Here is a 13085-nt window from a genome sequence, read left to right as displayed (position 1 = left end):
GTGTCGTGATTGATATGAAAGAAGGCAATTTCCTTTGAGCAAGGGTATGGAACACTTTCCTAGAACTAGAATTTAGCCACCTTATGAATCAATCATGAGGGCATCTTATGGATCTCGAACCAAAGATAACAAAACTTAGATCCTTACTTTATGCCTAGCTAAGGGCGTAAAATTATAGCGCTTGTTGGGAGGCAACTCAATGAATAAAATTTATTTTTGCTTTTTGCTTCATGTTTTTGTGTGTTAGCACAATTATGCTACTGTTATGATTGTGTTTTTATGTTTGGGCCAAGTTAAGCCTTTAGGATCTTCTTGGGTGATAGTCTTCTGATCTTGCTGAAAAACATAAAGTTTTACCCATTAGGCTGGTAGTAGATCAATATACAAATTGCTCAGGTCGTCCTAATTTTTCAGAATTTTTCGAGTTACATAAGTATTCGAAATAGTCAGATTGCTAGAGAATGTTCTGTTTTGACAGATTCTGTTTTCTTTGTGTTGTGTGCTTATTTTGATGGCTCTATGGTTTTATTTGATGAGTTTTTGCCATAGGAAAGTTGGAACACCATAGATATAATACAAAAATAAAATATGAATTGGTTTGATACAGTACTTATAGTAGTGATTTATTATTTTCTTACATTAACGGATCTCACGAAGGTTTTGTTGAGTTTTGTGTGATTGAAGTTTTCAACTTTTGGGTTATCTTACGATGGATGAAGGAAGGAAGGATGGAAGAGCCTAAGCTTTGGGATGCCCTGGCATCCCAAGACATTATCCAAAAATGAGCAACCAACTAAGCTTGGGGATGCCCCCGAGTGGCATCCCCGCTTTCTTCCAACGATCAGCGGTATTTTACAAGAAACTATATTTTTATTCGTCATATGATATGTGTTTTGCTTGGAGTGTCTTGTATGATATGATTCTTTGCTTGTTTTATTTTGTGTTTTAAGTTATCAATCCTTGCTGGACACACCTATTTGAGAGAGCCAAAATTAGGTCATGACTTGTTAGAATTGCTCTCTATGCTTCACTTAATTTTTTATGAGCAATGGACTTGGTCTAGTGCTTCACTTATATCTTTTTTAGCACAGTGTGCTTTAGTATTTTTGAAGAAATGCTCTCTTGCTTCACTTAGATTTATTTGAGAGTTAGTAAAAATTTCAAGAAATTCTCTCTTGCTTCACCTAAATTAATTTGAGAGAAAGAAAGATTTATTATGTTCATGATCTTCACTTATATTTGTTGGAGCTTGTCAAAAGCAATACATGAAAACTAGTCCCAAAGTGATAGATATCCAAGAAGGATATAATAAAAACTTTCATCAAGATCATTGGACAAAATAAACTTGATTCTTAGTAATAGTTTTGAGATATGATGATGTGGTATGTGAGTCATCTTGATGAGTAATTATGCTTTCGTAAGAATATTGGTGTTAAGGTTTGTGATTCCCTATGCAAGTATAAAGTCAATAGTCATGCAATGAAATTATATCCTACTTGTGGTGCATTATTCGGTGTTATTTATTCTTAATGCTTTCTTATGAGATTATCTGTTTCTTAGTTGGTTGCTTCCCAATCTTTTGCCAACCTTCATTTTGCACTAAGTATGATCACTACTTGTGCATCCAAAAACCTATAACCCAGTTTTGCCACATGAGTCCACTATATCTACCTACATGTGGTATTCTTTTGCCGTTCTAAGCAAATTTGCATGTGCCATCTCTAATTTACAAATTAAATTTCTTTTTTGTGTGTTTGTTTCGCTCGCGGAGTGGTGAGGGGTGGCTAATATTTTCCATGCTAGATGTGTTATTTTCAAGATGAGTGTTTATTAACTTGTCATTGCACGAGAGTAAGGCAAAGGTATTAGGGATGCCCAGTCCTGAAGTGCAAAAAAATGAATTTACTTTATGTTGTCAAATAATAAATTCCTTGTAAAGTGTTGGTATGGAGGGCAACCGTGGATACGGCTAGCCATGGAAAGTGAAAGTATGGTGGGAAAAGGGATAAACTTTATTTTCTGTTTGGGAACCGCCTATGATATATCTATGCATGGAAAGTATTGGGAGCTCTGAGTCGTTTCCGTTGGTGGGATGGATACACCACTCAAAATGTTTTTATCTCTAAGTTTTTCGCTTTGAGCTCTGGCACCTCTACAAATCCCTACTTCCCTCTGTGAAGGGCCTCTTTTACTTCATGCAATTTTTATTTTGAGTCTCCATCTTCTCTTATAAAAGCACCAACTAGGAGGCAATATGATCGTACTTAAGTATTGGGTGTAGCTAATATTCGAGTGTGTTTCATTAATGGATGAATGTTTGAGCATGATGGGCTAGGGATAACTTATTTTAGCATTGATATTTTGAAAGACATGGTTGCTGGTTGATATGCTTGAGTATCTAAATTATCATGTCAAAACTAGACTATTGCTTTGAACAACTAAAAGTCCAATTGTCCATGCTATAAAGAAAAGAATATGATATGACATGATAGGCAGCATTCCACATCTAAAATTCTGTTTTTATCACTTACCTACTCGAGGATGAGTAGGAGTTAAGCTCGGGGATGCTGATGCGTCTCCAACGTATCTATAATTTATGATTGTTCCATGCTATTATATTATTAATCTTGGATGTTTTATAATCATTTTATAGTCATTTTATATCATTTTTTGGTACTAACCTATTGACATAGTGCCAAGTGCCAGTTCCTATTTTTTCGTGTTTTTTACATCGCAGAAAATCAATATGGAGAATTATGGAGAATTTTTATGGGACAAAAGGGACACAACGGACCCTGGCTGCGCCTGGGGGGTGCCCCGAGGGGGGCACAACCCACCAGGGCACGCCAGGAGGCCCATGTGCACCCTAGTGGCTTGTGCCCACCTCGGGTGCCCCACGGACCGCCTCTTTGCTCTATAAATACTCCAAAAATACCAGAACCCTAGGGGAGTTGATGAAACATTCATCCAGCCGCCGCAGAGTCCAGAACCACCAGATCCAATCTAGGCACCATCTCAGATGGGGTTCACCACCTCCATTGGTGCCTCTCCGATGATGCGTGAGTATCTCTTTGTAGACCTTCAGGTCCGTAGTTAGTAGCTAGATGGCTTCGTCTCTCTCTCTTGATCCTCAATACAATGGTCTCCTGGAGATCCATATGATGTAACTCTTTTGCGGTGTGTTTCTTGGGATCGACGAACTTTGAGTTTATGATCAGATCTATCTTTTTATATCCATGAAATTTATTTGAGTTTCTTTCATCTCTTATATGTATGATTTCTCATAGCCTCGTATTTCTTCTCCAATATTTACGTTTTGTTTGGCCAACTTGATCTATTTATCTTGCAATGGGAAGAGGTGCTTTGTAGTGGGTTCGATCTTACGGTGCTTGATCCCAGTGACAGAAAGGGAAACGACACGTATGTATCGTTGCTACTAAGGATAAAAAGATGGGGTCTATCTCTACATAGATAGATCTTGTCTACATCATGTTATCATTCTTATTGCATTACTCCGTTTCTCCATCAACTTAATACACTAGATGCATGCTGGATAGTGGTCGATGTGTGGAGTAATAGCAGTAGATGCAGGCAGGAGTCGGTCTACTAATCTTGGATGTGATGCCTATATAATGATCATTGCCTAGATATCGTCATAATTATTTGGGGTTCTATCAATTGCCCAATAGTAATTTGTTTACCCACCGTTTGCTATTTTTCTTGAGAGAATCCACTAGTGAAACCTACGGCCCCCGGGCCTTCTTTCTCATATATTTGCCTTTGCAATCTACTTTTCTCTTGCATTTATTTTTAGATCTATTAATCCAAAAACCCAAAAATACCTTGCTGCATTTTTTCTTTATTTATTTTATTTGGCCCTCGATCTATCAATCTACTACAAATTTATCTCATGTCCGTTTGCCTATCTTGAGGCGCCGTACCTCGAAAGGGATTGACTACCCCTTTAACAAGTCGGGTTGCGAGGATTTGTTATCTGTGAGAAGGGGTTGTTTACGTTGTGTTGCTTGGTTCTCCTATTGGTTCGATGACCTTGGTTTTATATCTGAGGGAAATACCTACCGCCGCTGTGCTGCATCATCCCTTCCTCTTTGGGGAAATCTTGACGTAGCTTCAGGCGACATCACGGCCTGCTAATTTTGATTGGGCCAGCCTCTTCCACCTAAATGGGCCACTGTTGGGACTTGCCACGTGCCAACGTATCATAGGCGCCTCCCGTACAATGAATGGATGAAATCTGTCCCAACGCTGAGCCGACACGTGGATCCTCCGGTGAATGATAATTTTACACGTGGAAAATCCCCATTGGTTAGGGCTGGTAACGGGTTATCGGGTCCAAACCGGAACCCGATAGCTTAACGGCGACCCATTACGGTGGATGCCATGTGTCGGTTACCGTTGACGAAAACACTTCCATGATGCGCCATTTGTCGTCATGGAAGTGGACACTTCCGTGATGATAATTTTGGTATTGTCATGGAACAATTCTACGACAGCATATGTATGACTATCTTGATTCTGTCATAAAATTGTCATGGATGTACATGCATGACAGAAAACATGACCTACTGTGACAAACACGTATCATCACGGAAGTGTATTTTTTGTATTGGGTGGTGTTGGATGTTCCAAGCGTTCTGCACGGGGACCCCGTCCTCCGTCTCCAGGCGTGTGGTGCCAGGCCTGGAGACGCAGGTGAACCTGAACGGAGCCTCCTACATGGGCGAGAGCTTGTGAAGGCCCTTTCTACTTCTTGAGCTTACGTTGATTTTTCCCTTGAAGAGGAAAGGGTGATGCAACAAAGTAGAGATAAGTATTTCCCTTAGTTAAGAACCAAGGTATCAATCCAGTAGGAGGCACAAGCAAGTCTCCAATCTATGCACCTGCACAAACTAACAAACACTTGCACACAACGTGAAAAAGGGGTTGTCAACCCCTTCACGGTCATGAACAAGAGTGAGATCCAATAGAGATAAGTATAAAGATAAATTAACAAGCAAACTAAAGTAAATACAAATAAATTGCAGCAAGGTTTTTTTTGGGTTTTTTTGGTTTATAGATTTGAAAATATATGATGGAAAATAGACCTAGGGGCCATGCATAGGTTTCACTAGAGGCTTCTCTCTTGAAAGAAAACATAGGGTGGGTAAACAAATTACTATCGAGCAATTGATAGAAAAGCGCAAAGTTATGACGATATCCAAGGAAATGATCATGAATATAGGAATCACGACCGTGTCAAGTAGACCGAAACGATTTTGCATCTACTTCAATTACTCCACACATCGACCGCTATCCAACATACTTCTAGAGTATTAAGTTCATAAGAACGGAGTAACACCTTAAGTAAGATGACATGATGTAGAGGGATAAACTCAAGCAATATGATGAAAACCCCATCTTTTTACCCTTGATGGCAACAATACAATACGTGTCTCGCTACCCCTACTATGTCACTGGGTGAGGACACCACAAGCTTGAACACAAAACTAAGCACCTCTCCCATTGCAAGAAAAACCAATCTAGTTGGCCAAACCAAACAGATAAATTGAAGAAAATACAAAGATATTTGATCATGCATAAGAGAGTTCAGAAAAAAGTCAAATAATATTCATAGATAATCTGATCATCAATCCGCAATTCATCGGATCTCGACAAACACACCTCAAAAGAATATTACATTGGATAGAACTCCAAGAACATCGAGGAGAACATGGTATTGAAGATCATAGAGAGAGAAGAAGCCATCTAGCTACTAGCTATGGACCCTTGGCACTACAAAAATATACACTTCCGTGATGATACGTGTTTGTCACAATAGGTCATGTTTTTTGTCATGCATGTACATCCATGATGATTTTATGACAGAATCAAGATAGTCATACCTGTGCTGTCGTAGAATTGTTCCATGACAATACCAAAATTATCATCACGGAAGTGTCCACTTTGAAAGTGCAACTATCCCTAGGTGGTTTTGGTAATTCCTAACAACATATAGCTCATTGAGCTAATGCTATTTCAAGATTAATATCTCAGGAAAGCTCAATGATTGGCATGGCATGGATGAGAAAAGTGGACCCCTCAAAATGCTAAGGACAAAGTATTGGCTCAAGCTCAAAGCTCAAGACTCTACATTTTCTATTTTAGTAATCCAAGATCACATTGAGTCTATAGGAAAAGCCAATACTACCAAGGAGGGATGAGGTGTTGCTTAATGAGGTTCTTGCTCAAAATTCTTAGTGATATGCTCCAAAACCCTCAACTACTTTCTCACATCCACATATGACCTAAACCAAAAGTCAAAATTGGCCCCACCGATTCTTCCTATCTAGCGCCACCGAGTTTCAAATGTCTTAGACACTGCCACAAACCCTAGGCAAATTGGTCTCACCGGTAGTGATCTCGGTCTCACCAAGATGGGGTTGTAATCTCTCTCTGTTTCCCTTCGTAACGTTTCGGTCTCACCGAGATGAGCGGTCGGTCCCACCGAGATTGCAATGTAAACTCTCTGTTTTCCCTTCGTAACGTTTCGGTCTCACCGAAATGAGCGATCGGTCCCACCGAGTTTACCTGACCAACTCTCTGGTTAGCTTATTACCAAAATCGGTCTCATCGAGATTACATTATGCCCTAACCCTAGTCATATCGGTCCTACCGAGTTGCATGTCGGTCCCACCGAAAACCCTAACGGTCACTAGCTTTGTTAAATTGGTTAGACCGAGTTTAACCATTCGGTCCCATCGAGTCTGGGAAGTTATGTGTAACCGTTAGATTTTGTGTGGAGGCTATAAATACCCCTCCACCTCCTCTTCATTCATGGAGAGAGCCATCAGAACAAACCTACACTTCCAACCTATATTTTCTGAAAGGGAACCACCTACACTTGTGTTGAGACCAAGATATTCCATTCCTACCATATGAATCTTGATCTCTAGCCTTCCCCAAGTTGCTTTCCACTCAAATATTATTTCCACCAAATCCATACCATGTGGAAGAGAGTTGAGTGTTGGGGAGACTATCATTTGAAGCACAAGAGCAAGGAGTACATCATCAACACACTATTTGTTACTTATTGGAGAGTGGTGTCTTCTAGATTGTCTAGGTGTCACTTGGGAGCCTCCGACAAGATTGTGGAGTTGAACCAAGGAGTTTGTAAGGGCAAGGAGATCGCCTACTTCGTGAAGATCTACCGCTAGTGAGGCAAGTCCTTCGTGGGCGATGGCCATGGTGGGATAGACAAGGTTGCTTCTTCGTGGACCCTTCATGGGTGGAGCCCTCCGCGGACTCGCGCAACCGTTACCCTTCGTGGGTTGAAGTCTCCATCAACTTGGATGTATGATAGCACCACCTATCGGAGCCACGACAAAAACATCCGTGCCTCCAATTGCGTTTGAATCCTCCAAACCCTTCCCTTTACATTCTTGCAAGTTACATGCTTTACTTTCCGCTGCTCATATACTCTTTGCATGCTTTCTTGAATTGTGTTAAGTTTTCTTGACTTGTTCAAAGTTGCTAAAATCTGCCAAGAACTAAAATTGGGAAAAGGCTAGATTTTTATTTGGTCAAGTAGTCTAATCACCCCCCCTCTAGACATACTTTCGATCCTACAAGTGGTATCAGAGCTTTGTCTCCATTTGCTTTGATTTTCATAGCTTTTGGAAGTCATAGCCTTGGTTTCACAACCTAGGAGAGTATGGCGTCTAGCGAGGGAAATTACCACCGTAGAGGTCCTTACTTTGATGGCACTAATTTTGCTAGTTGGAAGCATAAGGTGAAAATGCATATTCTTGGACATGACCCCGCCGTTTGGGCTATTGTGTGTGTTGGCTTGCAAGGTGAATTCTTTGATGGGAGAGAACCGAATCGTGAAGCTACCGCGGAAGATTTGAAGATGATGCAATAGAATGCTCAAGCTTGTGATATCCTCTTCAACGGATTGTGCCCCGAAGAATTCAACAAAATCAACCGTCTTGAGAATGCAAAGGAAATTTGGGATACTTTGATTGATATGCACGAAGGTACTGACTCCGTCAAGGAATCCAAGTTGGATGTGCTTCAAAGTCAACTTGACAAGTTCAAAAATGAAGGATGGTGAAGGTGTAGCTGAAATGTACTCTAGGCTTGCTCTTACCACAAATGAGATTGCCCGGTTAGGAAGTGAAGAGATGACCGACAAATTCATCATCAAGAAGATCCTAAGAGCCTTGGATGGAAAATATGATACCATATGCATGTTGATCCAAATGATGCCAAATTACAAAGATCTCAAGCCAACGGAAGTCATTGGAAGAATTGTTGCTGATGAGATGTCACTCAAGGATAAGGAGGAGCTCCATAACAAGTCAAGTGGTGCTTACAAAGCCTCATGTGAAGCTCCCAGATCATCAAGTGAGAAACAAACCTTCAATGAAGAATTGGGCCTAATGGTGAAGAACTTCAACAAGTTCTACAAGAATAGAAGCAAAGAGAGAAGTTCCAAGTCAAGGTCCTATAATGACAAAAGATATTCTAGTCGAGAGGGAAACTGGTACAATTGTGGAAGACCCGTACACTACTCCAATGAGTGTACTGCTCCCCACAAGAGAAGAGAAGATTCTCCTAAAAGAATAAGTAGAAGAGAAGAATCACCATCGAAGGAGAGAAGGAGTAGGGATGATCGTTATGAACGAAGACCCTCCCAGAGAAATAAGGATTCGGAAAGGAAGGACAAGTCATCAAGGAGCTACACAAAATGAAGACATCAAGCTCATGTTGGTGAATGGGTATCCGACTCCGACAGTCACTCCGAGAGAAACTATCACTCCGACTCCGAATATACTCAAGATGAAGGTGTTGCCGGTCTAGCACTTGTGTCAACCAACTCCTACGACATATTTGATTCACCAAATGAAGGAATTGGAATATGCTTCATGGCTAAAGGCCCAAAGGTATCACACCCCGAGTATATTGATTTTCAATAGTGATGAAGATGACTTGTTAGGTGATGATTTACTTGTTGACAACTCTAGTGGTGAATACTATGATGAAACGTCAATTAATCATGCTAATCAAGATAAAACGAATGAAATTGATAAGGAGAAGATTGAGTCTCTAACTAAATAACTAAACACTCTTAAGTTAGCTCATGAATCTATCTTAGGAGATCATCGAGAACTTTTAAGGACTCATGAGAAATTACGTTTTGAGAAGCTCAATCTTGAGCAAGAGTATGAGTTCTTAAAGGCAATCAATGATGATCTTCTCAAGAAAAGTTCTTCTTACATTGCCAAGTGTTTACTCTTATCCACTTACATGCCTCAAGTCAACTCTAGTAACAAGAACAAGAAGGATTCTTCCTCTAGTAGTAACAATAATCATGCTAAATCCAATGTTGATGCTTCTAGAAGTTCTTTTGATTCCACTATTGATTCTCTTAGCCAGGTTACACTTGAGCAAGAAAATAGCTTATTTAAGGGAATCATAGAGAAAGGTGTTTACAAGAGCCTTTTCGGGAGTAAGCAATTCGAGGAAATTGTACGCAAGCAAGGAAGGAACCGGAAGAACCAAGGTATTGGTTTTGAACGAAAGTTCAATGCCAATGGAGTTGAGTGGGAAGAAGATCAATACCCCAAGACAAAGTTTGTTCCTCAACAAGAGAAGTATGATCCTACTTCTTTCAAAGGGACACAAGCTCAAGATGATCTTCCACCACAAGACCACAAGGAAAAAGGCAAGGACAAGCTTCAAGAGGAAATTGATGCATTTGAAGAAGCTCCTAAGGCCTTAGTCAAGTGGGTTCCCAAGACTACTTCAAGTTCCACTTCATCAAGTACAACTACAACTCCGAGGATTCCCATCAAGATGGTGTGGATCCCGAAGAAGAAGAACTAGAGAGTTCTTGAGGGTGACTCCGCCAATATACTTCACTCTTATCATTTTGGCAAGAAGAAGTGCAATCAACTTCCACATCTTGCAGTAGTTCAAGGAGTCACAAACCCTCTTGTTGGTAAGACAAGGGACAAGGTAACCTAATGCTTTCATGGACATCATATTGTGTGTGCATCACTCTATGTCTATGGATATCCTTGTTTGTTCCTTGTGGGACTAACCCGTGTAGGTATTGAAAGTGCAACTCACTCCAAAGGACAGCTCCGAATGATCTACATCAACTTAGAGCATACACATCTTCAACACCTACATGAAGTCATCATCGACAAAACCTAAAGGTTAGTTCATCCCTCTTAGGGGGGATGTCACATCTAGGGGGAGCTTTGCTCTAACAATTGAGTTAAAGCAACTGTAATGGTGTGAACACAACAACGCTTTATGTAAAAGTGGTAACCCCACTTGTGCTTAAACGATGAGTATTACCTATGATCAAATGTTCTCATTTGACTCCTAAGTCAATATACTCATATATAGATGACCTAGTCATCGCCAATTGCTTGATAGATGCTAGAATTGTTTATGGATGCTTTGCCACATATTTCATTTGTCATTTTCTTGTGTGAGCATGTTGGTTGCATAATTTACTTATTCGAGGACATCCACTTGTTGTTTTGATTGATTGGTTTCCTTTTCTTTTGGCCAAGTGGATGGACAAGAATGCCTAAGAACCTTCTCTAGCTATCTATGCTTTTCTCGTCTCAAACTCTATTCATGCTGCATCACAAAGTTTGATCAAGTCAGATTCGAACCACTCTGTGTGAGGAGCACTCGGAGTCCCCGATTCGTCATAGACTTAAAAATCCAAAACTTCTTTGTGCGTTTCGGTCTGACTGATTCATCCAATTCGGTCATGCCGAGATCACTAAGTTGATCTAGGTTTTCAATATCGGTGCAACCGATTTGAACTTTTCGGTCACACCGAGTTTCGGTAACTGCTTGCAGTTATGAATCTTGGTGCCACCGAGTTGTTCCACTCGGTCATACCGACAGGGTTAGGCTATATATATCCACGTGTCAAATTTTGGAAAACTTTCCGAACCTCTTCGCCCGTGCTTAGCCTGCTCTGCCTCCCTGGGTCTTCGGATCATCCTCCTCGTCGCCAGCCACCTCCTGTCACTGGTCTCCGCCGCCGTCAATGGGATCGTCTCCACCGTTGCCGCCGTAGCAAGTTCATCGCCGAACCAGGGTATGGACTTGATCTTTGTGTTGTTCTTACTTCGATTCCCCAGCACATTGCTTTGCCATGTATCTTGCCACGATTGAGATCATTCTATCCAACGAAAACACTCCGTAGTTTAGTCGTGAATTGAAAAATTAGGGTTAGGTTTCCGCCGAAACCATCTCGGACCGACCGAGTTGATGAAATCGGTTCCACCGATTTGGCTCAAGCCATTGCACATGTGATTCCCGGTCTGACCGAGAATTGCAAATCAGTGTGACCGAGTTCAGCACTTTGTGAAACCCTAGCAGCCTCGGTGCCACCGAACTGTGACTCGGTCTGACCGAGTTTACTAGTTTAGGTTCCAAAAGCTGCTTCAGTATCACCGAGTTTGCAAATCGGTATATCCGAAATGCTTTCTGTGGAAAAGTAAAACTAAGTTTTTAATTCATTTCTTTTGCAAAAACCTCTGCACTTTGTGATGCTCATCCACTCTACCTCATCTATAATGAAAGTGCGTTATATCGACAAGAGGGGGGTGAATAGGCGATTTTTATGAAATTCTTCACTAAGGAATTTGCCGGTGAGGAAATTCCTTAGTGAAGAACTACTAGCAGTGGAATAAGTACTCAAAAGTAAACATAACAGAATACAAGCACAGTCATCATGATGAAATGAAGACAGGCACAGAGTACAGGAAGCGTAAGCACATGATAACACAGGATGAAGACAAACAGACTCAAGAAATTGAACTGAGGAAATTGAGAAAGTCTTCAAACACAGATATGAACAAGTACACAACTCAATTATGAGGAAACGAAAGAGTTGAGGAAATGGAACCAGTAAGCTTGGTGAAGACAATGATTTAGTAGACCATTTCCAACTGTTGTCTCAGTTGTACGTCTGGTTGGAGCGGCTGAGTATTTAAACTCGAGGACACACAGTTCCGAACACCAAGTCCTGAACACGCAGCTCAGGACACCCATTCCTCACCGTATTCTCCTTGAACTAAGGTCACACAGACCTCGTCCAATCACTCGTGGTAAGTCTTCAGGTAACTTCCAAACCTTCGCAAACTTGATCACTCGGCGATCCACAATTCCTCTTGGATGCTCTAGACCATGACACGTAACCGTCTGGAAGAAGCACAGTCTTCAAAGGTAACAAGCGTCGGATCCACACAGGATCAATCTCTTCAGTGATGCTCAATCACTTGGGTTTGTAGGTGTTTGGGTTTTTGGTTTTTCCTCACTTGATGATTTTCGCTCAAAGTCCTCAAAGGATGGGTTGCTCTCAAATGACAAGTGTCAGTTTCTCTCGGAGCAGCCAACCAACTAGTGGTTGTAGGGGGCGGCTATTTATAGCCTAGGGAGCAGCTCGACATGATAAGACATAAATGCCCTTCAATGATATGGCCGTTAGGTGGATAGATATTTTGGGACAGCTGGCGCATAGCACAGCAACGGTAGGAATTTTGAGTAGCAAAATCCTCAGGGCTATCATGTTCCTCAGTGTGTAGGAAATCCGCACTAGCGAATTCCTAACTCCTCAGTCAAAACAAATTCCTCAGAGACCAGAAGAGCTTCGCTTCTGTCACTGAAGAAATTGACTGAACTGTATGAGATTTCCAATGGCTTCACTCGAAGGGATTGGTAGGTGTAGGATTTTGAGTTGAGCATCACATAGAAATTTTTCCTTAGTATTTCCTCGACCCCCTTTAACAGTACGGTGTTTCCTATGACTCAATAAAGTGGAAATGAAACTATGAAAACAAAAGGCTTCACGCTTCATGTTCCTCGAATGAATACTAAGTCTTCAAGGTCACACCATTTTCTTCACTTTCAAAGTCTTCAGAAAGTCTTCAGAAATACAAAGTCTTCAGTCGAAGAACTTCATTTTTAGGGGTCGACTTTCTCTGTAAATATCAAACTCAGACTTATAGACCTGTGTACACTCACAAACGCATTAGTCCCTTAACCTA

This window comes from Triticum urartu, chromosome 6 (genome assembly GCF_003073215.2).
Source record: "Triticum urartu cultivar G1812 chromosome 6, Tu2.1, whole genome shotgun sequence".
NCBI classification, from domain to species: domain Eukaryota; kingdom Viridiplantae; phylum Streptophyta; class Magnoliopsida; order Poales; family Poaceae; genus Triticum; species Triticum urartu.
Note: the sequence above shows the minus strand (reverse complement) of the source record.